The sequence below is a fragment of the Anomaloglossus baeobatrachus genome, chromosome 2 (genome assembly GCF_048569485.1).
Source record: "Anomaloglossus baeobatrachus isolate aAnoBae1 chromosome 2, aAnoBae1.hap1, whole genome shotgun sequence".
Taxonomy (NCBI): domain Eukaryota; kingdom Metazoa; phylum Chordata; class Amphibia; order Anura; family Aromobatidae; genus Anomaloglossus; species Anomaloglossus baeobatrachus.
The window spans coordinates 420,265,281-420,280,993 of record NC_134354.1 but is presented as its reverse complement, the minus strand read 5'-3'; the positions used below and the strand labels follow the sequence as shown (position 1 = coordinate 420,280,993).

At 46.3% G+C, this 15,713-nt stretch overlaps 10 non-coding genes across 10 annotated transcripts; all 10 read left to right on the top strand.

The window, feature by feature from the left end:
- The first annotated feature begins 643 nt into the window (after positions 1-643).
- Positions 644-834, top strand: LOC142292974 (U2 spliceosomal RNA). Its single transcript, XR_012750987.1, has one exon. It is a non-coding gene; the product is annotated as a U2 spliceosomal RNA (small nuclear RNA).
- A 1,403-nt stretch (positions 835-2,237) lies between these two features.
- On the top strand, positions 2,238-2,428 carry LOC142292973 (U2 spliceosomal RNA). Its single transcript, XR_012750986.1, has one exon. It is a non-coding gene; the product is annotated as a U2 spliceosomal RNA (small nuclear RNA).
- A 1,404-nt stretch (positions 2,429-3,832) lies between these two features.
- LOC142292972 (U2 spliceosomal RNA) lies at positions 3,833-4,023 on the top strand. Its single transcript, XR_012750985.1, has one exon. It is a non-coding gene; the product is annotated as a U2 spliceosomal RNA (small nuclear RNA).
- A 1,402-nt stretch (positions 4,024-5,425) lies between these two features.
- Positions 5,426-5,616, top strand: LOC142292971 (U2 spliceosomal RNA). The gene has a single exon (XR_012750984.1). It is a non-coding gene; the product is annotated as a U2 spliceosomal RNA (small nuclear RNA).
- Positions 5,617-7,020: 1,404 nt separating this feature from the next.
- LOC142292970 (U2 spliceosomal RNA) lies at positions 7,021-7,211 on the top strand. Its single transcript, XR_012750983.1, has one exon. It is a non-coding gene; the product is annotated as a U2 spliceosomal RNA (small nuclear RNA).
- Positions 7,212-8,610: 1,399 nt separating this feature from the next.
- Positions 8,611-8,801, top strand: LOC142292969 (U2 spliceosomal RNA). Its single transcript, XR_012750982.1, has one exon. It is a non-coding gene; the product is annotated as a U2 spliceosomal RNA (small nuclear RNA).
- A 1,394-nt stretch (positions 8,802-10,195) lies between these two features.
- On the top strand, positions 10,196-10,386 carry LOC142293080 (U2 spliceosomal RNA). Its single transcript, XR_012751090.1, has one exon. It is a non-coding gene; the product is annotated as a U2 spliceosomal RNA (small nuclear RNA).
- Positions 10,387-11,790: 1,404 nt separating this feature from the next.
- LOC142292968 (U2 spliceosomal RNA) lies at positions 11,791-11,981 on the top strand. Its single transcript, XR_012750981.1, has one exon. It is a non-coding gene; the product is annotated as a U2 spliceosomal RNA (small nuclear RNA).
- Positions 11,982-13,384: 1,403 nt separating this feature from the next.
- On the top strand, positions 13,385-13,575 carry LOC142292967 (U2 spliceosomal RNA). Its single transcript, XR_012750980.1, has one exon. It is a non-coding gene; the product is annotated as a U2 spliceosomal RNA (small nuclear RNA).
- Positions 13,576-15,183: 1,608 nt separating this feature from the next.
- Positions 15,184-15,368, top strand: LOC142293281 (U2 spliceosomal RNA). Its single transcript, XR_012751256.1, has one exon. It is a non-coding gene; the product is annotated as a U2 spliceosomal RNA (small nuclear RNA).
- Positions 15,369-15,713: the final 345 nt, after the last annotated feature.

The following is a 15,713-nucleotide window of genomic DNA, read 5'->3' as shown; positions in this document are numbered from 1 at the left end:
CTGTTGATGTATTTTCCGTTTGAACAGTGCACAACATGAAGAGACGGAACACTGGCGGCTTGTCACAATGCCCCCCGCTGACATCACAATAGCGCTGCTGCCTAGAAAGCTAGCTGCGCAGCAGAAGTTTCTCTTTGGGTGGGAGGTGGGCTAGTGGAAGGAGGGGGCAAGCTTTTTTTTTTTTTTTTTTTTCCCGGGTGGTAGGGGGATGATAGGAGAAGGGATGCGGGTGGTGAGAAGGGTACAGAGGGCAGGGTTTGGGGGCTGGGAAGGAAAGGGAAAAGATTAGGGTTTGGGGATGATGAAAGGGCTTTCTACGGGTAAGGATGGCAAAGGGTGGCAGTGACGGGAAGTCAGGCGACCTGTCCTGTCCGTCTTTATGTATCATGAATTGGAAAGACTGCAAGGGGGAGGGGAGTTGCTTGCGCCCAAAAGGAGGAGTTATTCAGATTCATTGCAGTGGGCGGCGGCTGCAAAACGCACCATTCTTCTTGTTTTTGCTCTGCAAAGCAGCCTTTTCAAGGGTTGGCTTGGGTGACAAAATGTCTTCTGTAGGTGTGGGTTTGTCTCCCCTCACTCTCTCTCCCTAAGATGTGTCCGGCATAGGCCAGGGTGCCACTCGAGGCCCAAACCAATTCTGGTTATCGCTTCTCGGCCTTTTGGCTAAGATCAAGTGTAGTATCTGTTCTTATCAGTTTAATATCTGATACGTCCCCTATCTGGGGACCATATATTAAATGGATTTTTAGAACAGGGAGATGGAAAAAGAGCTTGCTCTGTCCACTCCACGCATTGACCTGGTATTGCAGTACCTCCAGGACCGGTGCACCCCTTCTTAACCCAGTTTCCAAAAGCAGAACTCAATTCACCTGATTCATATTAGCCCGATTTAATGAATTGGAAGAAAGCATACGTCTTCATATGCACCTCAATTTGGCCCATTCACTTTTCACACTTCCTCCTTTTGTTTTTTATCTTTCACACTTTTTACTTTCTTTATTCATCCAAATAGCAAACTCATCACCACTCAACCTGACCAACTCGGCTATGTCCCGTGCTGCAGTATCTTGTCCTCTGTCTTATCTAGATCATTTGCAATTGAATGGAATAGATCCCTTTTGGACAAAGTGGATTCACCTGCTGCTGCAGTGACCACAGGTGTGATAAGATCTAGAATTGGCATCTGGTGCGATCTCTCCGCTTCCACTCCAAATAAAGTTACCTGTTTATTCCTATCATGCATTGGTTTTTGGTGTTTTCTTTGAGCAATGATGATGGCTTCAGTGATCTGTTGGCTCCCCCTCCTGGAGGAAGAGTTTGCTTGCTCTTGGACATTCTAAAAGAGAGGTCATGAGAGACATTTAGCTTCTGAGCACAATTGGGGACAGTCATGGGTGATGAATGATTTGCAACCTGCTGTGAAGCCTGATACCGCAATATAAGGAACGTCAAATACTAAGAATGGGCGGCCTATGAAAGAATTAGTACTTTCATTAAGTATACTTAAACGGCTAATTGGGAATAGACAAACTGTAAAAAGCCCTCTGAGAAAGCCCCTCTCTAACCTTTGTTAGTAAGCTTTTCTGTAGTCTGCCTGTTGATGTATTTTCCGTTTGAACAGTGCACAACATGAAGAGACGGAACACTGGCGGCTTGTCACAATGCCCCCCGCTGACATCACAATAGCGCTGCTGCCTAGAAAGCTAGCTGCGCAGCAGAAGTTTCTCTTTGGGTGGGAGGTGGGCTAGTGGAAGGAGGGGGCAAGCTTTTTTTTTTTTTTTTTTTTCCCGGGTGGTAGGGGGATGATAGGAGAAGGGATGCGGGTGGTGAGAAGGGTACAGAGGGCAGGGTTTGGGGGCTGGGAAGGAAAGGGAAAAGATTAGGGTTTGGGGATGATGAAAGGGCTTTCTACGGGTAAGGATGGCAAAGGGTGGCAGTGACGGGAAGTCAGGCGACCTGTCCTGTCCGTCTTTATGTATCATGAATTGGAAAGACTGCAAGGGGGAGGGGAGTTGCTTGCGCCCAAAAGGAGGAGTTATTCAGATTCATTGCAGTGGGCGGCGGCTGCAAAACGCACCATTCTTCTTGTTTTTGCTCTGCAAAGCAGCCTTTTCAAGGGTTGGCTTGGGTGACAAAATGTCTTCTGTAGGTGTGGGTTTGTCTCCCCTCACTCTCTCTCCCTAAGATGTGTCCGGCATAGGCCAGGGTGCCACTCGAGGCCCAAACCAATTCTGGTTATCGCTTCTCGGCCTTTTGGCTAAGATCAAGTGTAGTATCTGTTCTTATCAGTTTAATATCTGATACGTCCCCTATCTGGGGACCATATATTAAATGGATTTTTAGAACAGGGAGATGGAAAAAGAGCTTGCTCTGTCCACTCCACGCATTGACCTGGTATTGCAGTACCTCCAGGACCGGTGCACCCCTTCTTAACCCAGTTTCCAAAAGCAGAACTCAATTCACCTGATTCATATTAGCCCGATTTAATGAATTGGAAGAAAGCATACGTCTTCATATGCACCTCAATTTGGCCCATTCACTTTTCACACTTCCTCCTTTTGTTTTTTATCTTTCACACTTTTTACTTTCTTTATTCATCCAAATAGCAAACTCATCACCACTCAACCTGACCAACTCGGCTATGTCCCGTGCTGCAGTATCTTGTCCTCTGTCTTATCTAGATCATTTGCAATTGAATGGAATAGATCCCTTTTGGACAAAGTGGATTCACCTGCTGCTGCAGTGACCACAGGTGTGATAAGATCTAGAATTGGCATCTGGTGCGATCTCTCCGCTTCCACTCCAAATAAAGTTACCTGTTTATTCCTATCATGCATTGGTTTTTGGTGTTTTCTTTGAGCAATGATGATGGCTTCAGTGATCTGTTGGCTCCCCCTCCTGGAGGAAGAGTTTGCTTGCTCTTGGACATTCTAAAAGAGAGGTCATGAGAGACATTTAGCTTCTGAGCACAATTGGGGACAGTCATGGGTGATGAATGATTTGCAACCTGCTGTGAAGCCTGATACCGCAATATAAGGAACGTCAAATACTAAGAATGGGCGGCCTATGAAAGAATTAGTACTTTCATTAAGTATACTTAAACGGCTAATTGGGAATAGACAAACTGTAAAAAGCCCTCTGAGAAAGCCCCTCTCTAACCTTTGTTAGTAAGCTTTTCTGTAGTCTGCCTGTTGATGTATTTTCCGTTTGAACAGTGCACAACATGAAGAGACGGAACACTGGCGGCTTGTCACAATGCCCCCCGCTGACATCACAATAGCGCTGCTGCCTAGAAAGCTAGCTGCGCAGCAGAAGTTTCTCTTTGGGTGGGAGGTGGGCTAGTGGAAGGAGGGGGCAAGCTTTTTTTTTTTTTTTTTTTTTCCCGGGTAATAGGGGGATGATAGGAGAAGGGATGCGGGTGGTGAGAAGGGTACAGAGGGCAGGGTTTGGGGGCTGGGAAGGAAAGGGAAAAGATTAGGGTTTGGGGATGATGAAAGGGCTTTCTACGGGTAAGGATGGCAAAGGGTGGCAGTGACGGGAAGTCAGGCGACCTGTCCTGTCCGTCTTTATGTATCATGAATTGGAAAGACTGCAAGGGGGAGGGGAGTTGCTTGCGCCCAAAAGGAGGAGTTATTCAGATTCATTGCAGTGGGCGGCGGCTGCAAAACGCACCATTCTTCTTGTTTTTGCTCTGCAAAGCAGCCTTTTCAAGGGTTGGCTTGGGTGACAAAATGTCTTCTGTAGGTGTGGGTTTGTCTCCCCTCACTCTCTCTCCCTAAGATGTGTCCGGCATAGGCCAGGGTGCCACTCGAGGCCCAAACCAATTCTGGTTATCGCTTCTCGGCCTTTTGGCTAAGATCAAGTGTAGTATCTGTTCTTATCAGTTTAATATCTGATACGTCCCCTATCTGGGGACCATATATTAAATGGATTTTTAGAACAGGGAGATGGAAAAAGAGCTTGCTCTGTCCACTCCACGCATTGACCTGGTATTGCAGTACCTCCAGGACCGGTGCACCCCTTCTTAACCCAGTTTCCAAAAGCAGAACTCAATTCACCTGATTCATATTAGCCCGATTTAATGAATTGGAAGAAAGCATACGTCTTCATATGCACCTCAATTTGGCCCATTCACTTTTCACACTTCCTCCTTTTGTTTTTTATCTTTCACACTTTTTACTTTCTTTATTCATCCAAATAGCAAACTCATCACCACTCAACCTGACCAACTCGGCTATGTCCCGTGCTGCAGTATCTTGTCCTCTGTCTTATCTAGATCATTTGCAATTGAATGGAATAGATCCCTTTTGGACAAAGTGGATTCACCTGCTGCTGCAGTGACCACAGGTGTGATAAGATCTAGAATTGGCATCTGGTGCGATCTCTCCGCTTCCACTCCAAATAAAGTTACCTGTTTATTCCTATCATGCATTGGTTTTTGGTGTTTTCTTTGAGCAATGATGATGGCTTCAGTGATCTGTTGGCTCCCCCTCCTGGAGGAAGAGTTTGCTTGCTCTTGGACATTCTAAAAGAGAGGTCATGAGAGACATTTAGCTTCTGAGCACAATTGGGGACAGTCATGGGTGATGAATGATTTGCAACCTGCTGTGAAGCCTGATACCGCAATATAAGGAACGTCAAATACTAAGAATGGGCGGCCTATGAAAGAATTAGTACTTTCATTAAGTATACTTAAACGGCTAATTGGGAATAGACAAACTGTAAAAAGCCCTCTGAGAAAGCCCCTCTCTAACCTTTGTTAGTAAGCTTTTCTGTAGTCTGCCTGTTGATGTATTTTCCGTTTGAACAGTGCACAACATGAAGAGACGGAACACTGGCGGCTTGTCACAATGCCCCCCCTGACATCACAATAGCGCTGCTGCCTAGAAAGCTAGCTGCGCAGCAGAAGTTTCTCTTTGGGTGGGAGGTGGGCTAGTGGAAGGAGGGGGCAAGCTTTTTTTTTTTTTTTTTTTTCCCGGGTGGTAGGGGGATGATAGGAGAAGGGATGCGGGTGGTGAGAAGGGTACAGAGGGCAGGGTTTGGGGGCTGGGAAGGAAAGGGAAAAGATTAGGGTTTGGGGATGATGAAAGGGCTTTCTACGGGTAAGGATGGCAAAGGGTGGCAGTGACGGGAAGTCAGGCGACCTGTCCTGTCCGTCTTTATGTATCATGAATTGGAAAGACTGCATGGGGGAGGGGAGTTGCTTGCGCCCAAAAGGAGGAGTTATTCAGATTCATTGCAGTGGGCGGCGGCTGCAAAACGCACCATTCTTCTTGTTTTTGCTCTGCAAAGCAGCCTTTTCAAGGGTTGGCTTGGGTGACAAAATGTCTTCTGTAGGTGTGGGTTTGTCTCCCCTCACTCTCTCTCCCTAAGATGTGTCCGGCATAGGCCAGGGTGCCACTCGAGGCCCAAACCAATTCTGGTTATCGCTTCTCGGCCTTTTGGCTAAGATCAAGTGTAGTATCTGTTCTTATCAGTTTAATATCTGATACGTCCCCTATCTGGGGACCATATATTAAATGGATTTTTAGAACAGGGAGATGGAAAAAGAGCTTGCTCTGTCCACTCCACGCATTGACCTGGTATTGCAGTACCTCCAGGACCGGTGCACCCCTTCTTAACCCAGTTTCCAAAAGCAGAACTCAATTCACCTGATTCATATTAGCCCGATTTAATGAATTGGAAGAAAGCATACGTCTTCATATGCACCTCAATTTGGCCCATTCACTTTTCACACTTCCTCCTTTTGTTTTTTATCTTTCACACTTTTTACTTTCTTTATTCATCCAAATAGCAAACTCATCACCACTCAACCTGACCAACTCGGCTATGTCCCGTGCTGCAGTATCTTGTCCTCTGTCTTATCTAGATCATTTGCAATTGAATGGAATAGATCCCTTTTGGACAAAGTGGATTCACCTGCTGCTGCAGTGACCACAGGTGTGATAAGATCTAGAATTGGCATCTGGTGTGATCTCTCCGCTTCCACTCCAAATAAAGTTACCTGTTTATTCCTATCATGCATTGGTTTTTGGTGTTTTCTTTGAGCAATGATGATGGCTTCAGTGATCTGTTGGCTCCCCCTCCTGGAGGAAGAGTTTGCTTGCTCTTGGACATTCTAAAAGAGAGGTCATGAGAGACATTTAGCTTCTGAGCACAATTGGGGACAGTCATGGGTGATGAATGATTTGCAACCTGCTGTGAAGCCTGATACCGCAATATAAGGAACGTCAAATACTAAGAATGGGCGGCCTATGAAAGAATTAGTACTTTCATTAAGTATACTTAAACGGCTAATTGGGAATAGACAAACTGTAAAAAGCCCTCTGAGAAAGCCCCTCTCTAACCTTTGTTAGTAAGCTTTTCTGTAGTCTGCCTGTTGATGTATTTTCCGTTTGAACAGTGCACAACATGAAGAGACGGAACACTGGCGCCTTGTCACAATGCCCCCCGCTGACATCACAATAGCGCTGCTGCCTAGAAAGCTAGCTGCGCAGCAGAAGTTTCTCTTTGGGTGGGAGGTGGGCTAGTGGAAGGAGGGGGCAAGCTTTTTTTTTTTTTTTTTTTTTCCCGGGTGGTAGGGGGATGATAGGAGAAGGGATGCGGGTGGTGAGAAGGGTACAGAGGGCAGGGTTTGGGGGCTGGGAAGGAAAGGGAAAAGATTAGGGTTTGGGGATGATGAAAGGGCTTTCTACGGGTAAGGATGGCAAAGGGTGGCAGTGACGGGAAGTCAGGCGACCTGTCCTGTCCGTCTTTATGTATCATGAATTGGAAAGACTGCAAGGGGGAGGGGAGTTGCTTGCGCCCAAAAGGAGGAGTTATTCAGATTCATTGCAGTGGGCGGCTGCTGCAAAACGCACCATTCTTCTTGTTTTTGCTCTGCAAAGCAGCCTTTTCAAGGGTTGGCTTGGGTGACAAAATGTCTTCTGTAGGTGTGGGTTTGTCTCCCCTCACTCTCTCTCCCTAAGATGTGTCCGGCATAGGCCAGGGTGCCACTCGAGGCCCAAACCAATTCTGGTTATCGCTTCTCGGCCTTTTGGCTAAGATCAAGTGTAGTATCTGTTCTTATCAGTTTAATATCTGATACGTCCCCTATCTGGGGACCATATATTAAATGGATTTTTAGAACAGGGAGATGGAAAAAGAGCTTGCTCTGTCCACTCCACGCATTGACCTGGTATTGCAGTACCTCCAGGACCGGTGCACCCCTTCTTAACCCAGTTTCCAAAAGCAGAACTCAATTCACCTGATTCATATTAGCCCGATTTAATGAATTGGAAGAAAGCATACGTCTTCATATGCACCTCAATTTGGCCCATTCACTTTTCACACTTCCTCCTTTTGTTTTTTATCTTTCACACTTTTTACTTTCTTTATTCATCCAAATAGCAAACTCATCACCACTCAACCTGACCAACTCGGCTATGTCCCGTGCTGCAGTATCTTGTCCTCTGTCTTATCTAGATCATTTGCAATTGAATGGAATAGATCCCTTTTGGACAAAGTGGATTCACCTGCTGCTGCAGTGACCACAGGTGTGATAAGATCTAGAATTGGCATCTGGTGCGATCTCTCCGCTTCCACTCCAAATAAAGTTACCTGTTTATTCCTATCATGCATTGGTTTTTGGTGTTTTCTTTGAGCAATGATGATGGCTTCAGTGATCTGTTGGCTCCCCCTCCTGGAGGAAGAGTTTGCTTGCTCTTGGACATTCTAAAAGAGAGGTCATGAGAGACATTTAGCTTCTGAGCACAATTGGGGACAGTCATGGGTGATGAATGATTTGCAACCTGCTGTGAAGCCTGATACCGCAATATAAGGAACATCAAATACTAAGAATGGGCGGCCTATGAAAGAATTAGTACTTTCATTAAGTATACTTAAACGGCTAATTGGGAATAGACAAACTGTAAAAAGCCCTCTGAGAAAGCCCCTCTCTAACCTTTGTTAGTAAGCTTTTCTGTAGTCTGCCTGTTGATGTATTTTCCGTTTGAACAGTGCACAACATGAAGAGACGGAACACTGGCGGCTTGTCACAATGCCCCCCGCTGACATCACAATAGCGCTGCTGCCTAGAAAGCTAGCTGCGCAGCAGAAGTTTCTCTTTGGGTGGGAGGTGGGCTAGTGGAAGGAGGGGGCAAGCTTTTTTTTTTTTTTTTCCCGGGTGGTAGGGGGATGATAGGAGAAGGGATGCGGGTGGTGAAAAGGGTACAGAGGGCAGGGTTTGGGGGCTGGGAAGGAAAGGGAAAAGATTAGGGTTTGGGGATGATGAAAGGGCTTTCTACGGGTAAGGATGGCAAAGGGTGGCAGTGACGGGAAGTCAGGCGACCTGTCCTGTCCGTCTTTATGTATCATGAATTGGAAAGACTGCAAGGGGGAGGGGAGTTGCTTGCGCCCAAAAGGAGGAGTTATTCAGATTCATTGCAGTGGGCGGCGGCTGCAAAACGCACCATTCTTCTTGTTTTTGCTCTGCAAAGCAGCCTTTTCAAGGGTTGGCTTGGGTGACAAAATGTCTTCTGTAGGTGTGGGTTTGTCTCCCCTCACTCTCTCTCCCTAAGATGTGTCCGGCATAGGCCAGGGTGCCACTCGAGGCCCAAACCAATTCTGGTTATCGCTTCTCGGCCTTTTGGCTAAGATCAAGTGTAGTATCTGTTCTTATCAGTTTAATATCTGATACGTCCCCTATCTGGGGACCATATATTAAATGGATTTTTAGAACAGGGAGATGGAAAAAGAGCTTGCTCTGTCCACTCCACGCATTGACCTGGTATTGCAGTACCTCCAGGACCGGTGCACCCCTTCTTAACCCAGTTTCCAAAAGCAGAACTCAATTCACCTGATTCATATTAGCCCGATTTAATGAATTGGAAGAAAGCATACGTCTTCATATGCACCTCAATTTGGCCCATTCACTTTTCACACTTCCTCCTTTTGTTTTTTATCTTTCACACTTTTTACTTTCTTTATTCATCCAAATAGCAAACTCATCACCACTCAACCTGACCAACTCGGCTATGTCCCGTGCTGCAGTATCTTGTCCTCTGTCTTATCTAGATCATTTGAAATTGAATGGAATAGATCCCTTTTGGACAAAGTGGATTCACCTGCTGCTGCAGTGACCACAGGTGTGATAAGATCTAGAATTGGCATCTGGTGCGATCTCTCCGCTTCCACTCCAAATAAAGTTACCTGTTTATTCCTATCATGCATTGGTTTTTGGTGTTTTCTTTGAGCAATGATGATGGCTTCAGTGATCTGTTGGCTCCCCCTCCTGGAGGAAGAGTTTGCTTGCTCTTGGACATTCTAAAAGAGAGGTCATGAGAGACATTTAGCTTCTGAGCACAATTGGGGACAGTCATGGGTGATGAATGATTTGCAACCTGCTGTGAAGCCTGATACCGCAATATAAGGAACGTCAAATACTAAGAATGGGCGGCCTATGAAAGAATTAGTACTTTCATTAAGTATACTTAAACGGCTAATTGGGAATAGACAAACTGTAAAAAGCCCTCTGAGAAAGCCCCTCTCTAACCTTTGTTAGTAAGCTTTTCTGTAGTCTGCCTGTTGATGTATTTTCCGTTTGAACAGTGCACAACATGAAGAGACGGAACACTGGCGGCTTGTCACAATGCCCCCCGCTGACATCACAATAGCGCTGCTGCCTAGAAAGCTAGCTGCGCAGCAGAAGTTTCTCTTTGGGTGGGAGGTGGGCTAGTGGAAGGAGGGGGCAAGCTTTTTTTTTTTCCCGGGTGGTAGGGGGATGATAGGAGAAGGGATGCGGGTGGTGAGAAGGGTACAGAGGGCAGGGTTTGGGGGCTGGGAAGGAAAGGGAAAAGATTAGGGTTTGGGGATGATGAAAGGGCTTTCTACGGGTAAGGATGGCAAAGGGTGGCAGTGACGAGAAGTCAGGCGACCTGTCCTGTCCGTCTTTATGTATCATGAATTGGAAAGACTGCAAGGGGGAGGGGAGTTGCTTGCGCCCAAAAGGAGGAGTTATTCAGATTCATTGCAGTGGGCGGCGGCTGCAAAACGCACCATTCTTCTTGTTTTTGCTCTGCAAAGCAGCCTTTTCAAGGGTTGGCTTGGGTGACAAAATGTCTTCTGTAGGTGTGGGTTTGTCTCCCCTCACTCTCTCTCCCTAAGATGTGTCCGGCATAGGCCAGGGTGCCACTCGAGGCCCAAACCAATTCTGGTTATCGCTTCTCGGCCTTTTGGCTAAGATCAAGTGTAGTATCTGTTCTTATCAGTTTAATATCTGATACGTCCCCTATCTGGGGACCATATATTAAATGGATTTTTAGAACAGGGAGATGGAAAAAGAGCTTGCTCTGTCCACTCCACGCATTGACCTGGTATTACAGTACCTCCAGGACCGGTGCACCCCTTCTTAACCCAGTTTCCAAAAGCAGAACTCAATTCACCTGATTCATATTAGCCCGATTTAATGAATTGGAAGAAAGCATACGTCTTCATATGCACCTCAATTTGGCCCATTCACTTTTCACACTTCCTCCTTTTGTTTTTTATCTTTCACACTTTTTACTTTCTTTATTCATCCAAATAGCAAACTCATCACCACTCAACCTGACCAACTCGGCTATGTCCCGTGCTGCAGTATCTTGTCCTCTGTCTTATCTAGATCATTTGCAATTGAATGGAATAGATCCCTTTTGGACAAAGTGGATTCACCTGCTGCTGCAGTGACCACAGGTGTGATAAGATCTAGAATTGGCATCTGGTGCGATCTCTCCGCTTCCACTCCAAATAAAGTTACCTGTTTATTCCTATCATGCATTGGTTTTTGGTGTTTTCTTTGAGCAATGATGATGGCTTCAGTGATCTGTTGGCTCCCCCTCCTGGAGGAAGAGTTTGCTTGCTCTTGGACATTCTAAAAGAGAGGTCATGAGAGACATTTAGCTTCTGAGCACAATTGGGGACAGTCATGGGTGATGAATGATTTGCAACCTGCTGTGAAGCCTGATACCGCAATATAAGGAACGTCAAATACTAAGAATGGGCGGCCTATGAAAGAATTAGTACTTTCATTAAGTATACTTAAACGGCTAATTGGGAATAGACAAACTGTAAAAAGCCCTCTGAGAAAGCCCCTCTCTAACCTTTGTTAGTAAGCTTTTCTGTAGTCTGCCTGTTGATGTATTTTCCGTTTGAACAGTGCACAACATGAAGAGACGGAACACTGGCGGCTTGTCACAATGCCCCCCGCTGACATCACAATAGCGCTGCTGCCTAGAAAGCTAGCTGTGCAGCAGAAGTTTCTCTTTGGGTGGGAGGTGGGCTAGTGGAAGGAGGGGGCAAGCTTTTTTTTTTTTTTTTTTTTTCCCGGGTGGTAGGGGGATGATAGGAGAAGGGATGCGGGTGGTGAGAAGGGTACAGAGGGCAGGGTTTGGGGGCTGGGAAGGAAAGGGAAAAGATTAGGGTTTGGGGATGATGAAAGGGCTTTCTACGGGTAAGGATGGCAAAGGGTGGCAGTGACGGGAAGTCAGGCGACCTGTCCTGTCCGTCTTTATGTATCATGAATTGGAAAGACTGCAAGGGGGAGGGGAGTTGCTTGCGCCCAAAAGGAGGAGTTATTCAGATTCATTGCAGTGGGCGGCGGCTGCAAAACGCACCATTCTTCTTGTTTTTGCTCTGCAAAGCAGCCTTTTCAAGGGTTGGCTTGGGTGACAAAATGTCTTCTGTAGGTGTGGGTTTGTCTCCCCTCACTCTCTCTCCCTAAGATGTGTCCGGCATAGGCCAGGGTGCCACTCGAGGCCCAAACCAATTCTGGTTATCGCTTCTCGGCCTTTTGGCTAAGATCAAGTGTAGTATCTGTTCTTATCAGTTTAATATCTGATACGTCCCCTATCTGGGGACCATATATTAAATGGATTTTTAGAACAGGGAGATGGAAAAAGAGCTTGCTCTGTCCACTCCACGCATTGACCTGGTATTGCAGTACCTCCAGGACCGGTGCACCCCTTCTTAACCCAGTTTCCAAAAGCAGAACTCAATTCACCTGATTCATATTAGCCCGATTTAATGAATTGGAAGAAAGCATACGTCTTCATATGCACCTCAATTTGGCCCATTCACTTTTCACACTTCCTCCTTTTGTTTTTTATCTTTCACACTTTTTACTTTCTTTATTCATCCAAATAGCAAACTCATCACCACTCAACCTGACCAACTCGGCTATGTCCCGTGCTGCAGTATCTTGTCCTCTGTCTTATCTAGATCATTTGCAATTGAATGGAATAGATCCCTTTTGGACAAAGTGGATTCACCTGCTGCTGCAGTGACCACAGGTGTGATAAGATCTAGAATTGGCATCTGGTGCGATCTCTCCGCTTCCACTCCAAATAAAGTTACCTGTTTATTCCTATCATGCATTGGTTTTTGGTGTTTTCTTTGAGCAATGATGATGGCTTCAGTGATCTGTTGGCTCCCCCTCCTGGAGGAAGAGTTTGCTTGCTCTTGGACATTCTAAAAGAGAGGTCATGAGAGACATTTAGCTTCTGAGCACAATTGGGGACAGTCATGGGTGATGAATGATTTGCAACCTGCTGTGAAGCCTGATACCGCAATATAAGGAACGTCAAATACTAAGAATGGGCGGCCTATGAAAGAATTAGTACTTTCATTAAGTATACTTAAACGGCTAATTGGGAATAGACAAACTGTAAAAAGCCCTCTGAGAAAGCCCCTCTCTAACCTTTGTTAGTAAGCTTTTCTGTAGTCTGCCTGTTGATGTATTTTCCGTTTGAACAGTGCACAACATGAAGAGACGGAACACTGGCGGCTTGTCACAATGCCCCCCGCTGACATCACAATAGCGCTGCTGCCTAGAAAGCTAGCTGCGCAGCAGAAGTTTCTCTTTGGGTGGGAGGTGGGCTAGTGGAAGGAGGGGGCAAGCTTTTTTTTTTTTTTTTTTTTCCCGGGTGGTAGGGGGATGATAGGAGAAGGGATGCGGGTGGTGAGAAGGGTACAGAGGGCAGGGTTTGGGGGCTGGGAAGGAAAGGGAAAAGATTAGGGTTTGGGGATGATGAAAGGGCTTTCTACGGGTAAGGATGGCAAAGGGTGGCAGTGACGGGAAGTCAGGCGACCTGTCCTGTCCGTCTTTATGTATCATGAATTGGAAAGACTGCAAGGGGGAGGGGAGTTGCTTGCGCCCAAAAGGAGGAGTTATTCAGATTCATTGCAGTGGGCGGCGGATGCAAAACGCACCATTCTTCTTGTTTTTGCTCTGCAAAGCAGCCTTTTCAAGGGTTGGCTTGGGTGACAAAATGTCTTCTGTAGGTGTGGGTTTGTCTCCCCTCACTCTCTCTCCCTAAGATGTGTCCGGCATAGGCCAGGGTGCCACTCGAGGCCCAAACCAATTCTGGTTATCGCTTCTCGGCCTTTTGGCTAAGATCAAGTGTAGTATCTGTTCTTATCAGTTTAATATCTGATACGTCCCCTATCTGGGGACCATATATTAAATGGATTTTTAGAACAGGGAGATGGAAAAAGAGCTTGCTCTGTCCACTCCACGCATTGACCTGGTATTGCAGTACCTCCAGGACCGGTGCACCCCTTCTTAACCCAGTTTCCAAAAGCAGAACTCAATTCACCTGATTCATATTAGCCCGATTTAATGAATTGGAAGAAAGCATACGTCTTCATATGCACCTCAATTTGGCCCATTCACTTTTCACACTTCCTCCTTTTGTTTTTTATCTTTCACACTTTTTACTTTCTTTATTCATCCAAATAGCAAACTCATCACCACTCAACCTGACCAACTCGGCTATGTCCCGTGCTGCAGTATCTTGTCCTCTGTCTTATCTAGATCATTTGCAATTGAATGGAATAGATCCCTTTTGGACAAAGTGGATTCACCTGCTGCTGCAGTGACCACAGGTGTGATAAGATCTAGAATTGGCATCTGGTGCGATCTCTCCGCTTCCACTCCAAATAAAGTTACCTGTTTATTCCTATCATGCATTGGTTTTTGGTGTTTTCTTTGAGCAATGATGATGGCTTCAGTGATCTGTTGGCTCCCCCTCCTGGAGGAAGAGTTTGCTTGCTCTTGGACATTCTAAAAGAGAGGTCATGAGAGACATTTAGCTTCTGAGCACAATTGGGGACAGTCATGGGTGATGAATGATTTGCAACCTGCTGTGAAGCCTGATACCGCAATATAAGGAACGTCAAATACTAAGAATGGGCGGCCTATGAAAGAATTAGTACTTTCATTAAGTATACTTAAACGGCTAATTGGGAATAGACAAACTGTAAAAAGCCCTCTGAGAAAGCCCCTCTCTAACCTTTGTTAGTAAGCTTTTCTGTAGTCTGCCTGTTGATGTATTTTCCGTTTGAACAGTGCACAACATGAAGAGACGGAACACTGGCGGCTTGTCACAATGCCCCCCGCTGACATCACAATAGCGCTGCTGCCTAGAAAGCTAGCTGCACAGCAGAAGTTTCTCTTTGGGTGGGAGGTGGGCTAGTGGAAGGAGGGGGCAAGCTTTTTTTTTTTTTTTTTTTTCCCGGGTGGTAGGGGGATGATAGGAGAAGGGATGCGGGTGGTGAGAAGGGTACAGAGGGCAGGGTTTGGGGGCTGGGAAGGAAAGGGAAAAGATTAGGGTTTGGGGATGATGAAAGGGCTTTCTACGGGTAAGGATGGCAAAGGGTGGCAGTGACGGGAAGTCAGGCGACCTGTCCTGTCCGTCTTTATGTATCATGAATTGGAAAGACTGCAAGGGGGAGGGGAGTTGCTTGCGCCCAAAAGGAGGAGTTATTCAGATTCATTGCAGTGGGCGGCGGCTGCAAAACGCACCATTCTTCTTGTTTTTGCTCTGCAAAGCAGCCTTTTCAAGGGTTGGCTTGGGTGACAAAATGTCTTCTGTAGGTGTGGGTTTGTCTCCCCTCACTCTCTCTCCCTAAGATGTGTCCGGCATAGGCCAGGGTGCCACTCGAGGCCCAAACCAATTCTGGTTATCGCTTCTCGGCCTTTTGGCTAAGATCAAGTGTAGTCCCTTCATTGGGTTTGCCTTGGTCTTGGCTGGGAGGGGCCCGGGCTTGCACATCCGCTGGCCTCGGGGATTGTTGCGCCTTTTGGTGCTTACGTCCCCTTATGGCTGGTGGTTCCTGGGCTCGGGAGGCGATCACCTGCGGCACTGCGCTTTTGTGTGGTGGCCGATGACCGTTTTCTGAAATTTGCGGATGAAATCTCATCTGTTCTTATCAGTTTAATATCTGATACGTCCCCTATCTGGGGACCATATATTAAATGGATTTTTAGAACAGGGAGATGGAAAAAGAGCTTGCTCTGTCCACTCCACGCATTGACCTGGTATTGCAGTACCTCCAGGACCGGTGCACCCCTTCTTAACCCAGTTTCCAAAAGCAGAACTCAATTCACCTGATTCATATTAGCCCGATTTAATGAATTGGAAGAAAGCATACGTCTTCATATGCACCTCAATTTGGCCCATTCACTTTTCACACTTCCTCCTTTTGTTTTTTATCTTTCACACTTTTTACTTTCTTTATTCATCCAAATAGCAAACTCATCACCACTCAACCTGACCAACTCGGCTATGTCCCGTGCTGCAGTATCTTGTCCTCTGTCTTATCTAGATCATTTGCAATTGAATGGAATAGATCCCTTTTGGACAAAGTGGATTCACCTGCTGCTGCAGTGACCACAGGTGTGATAAGATCTAGAATTG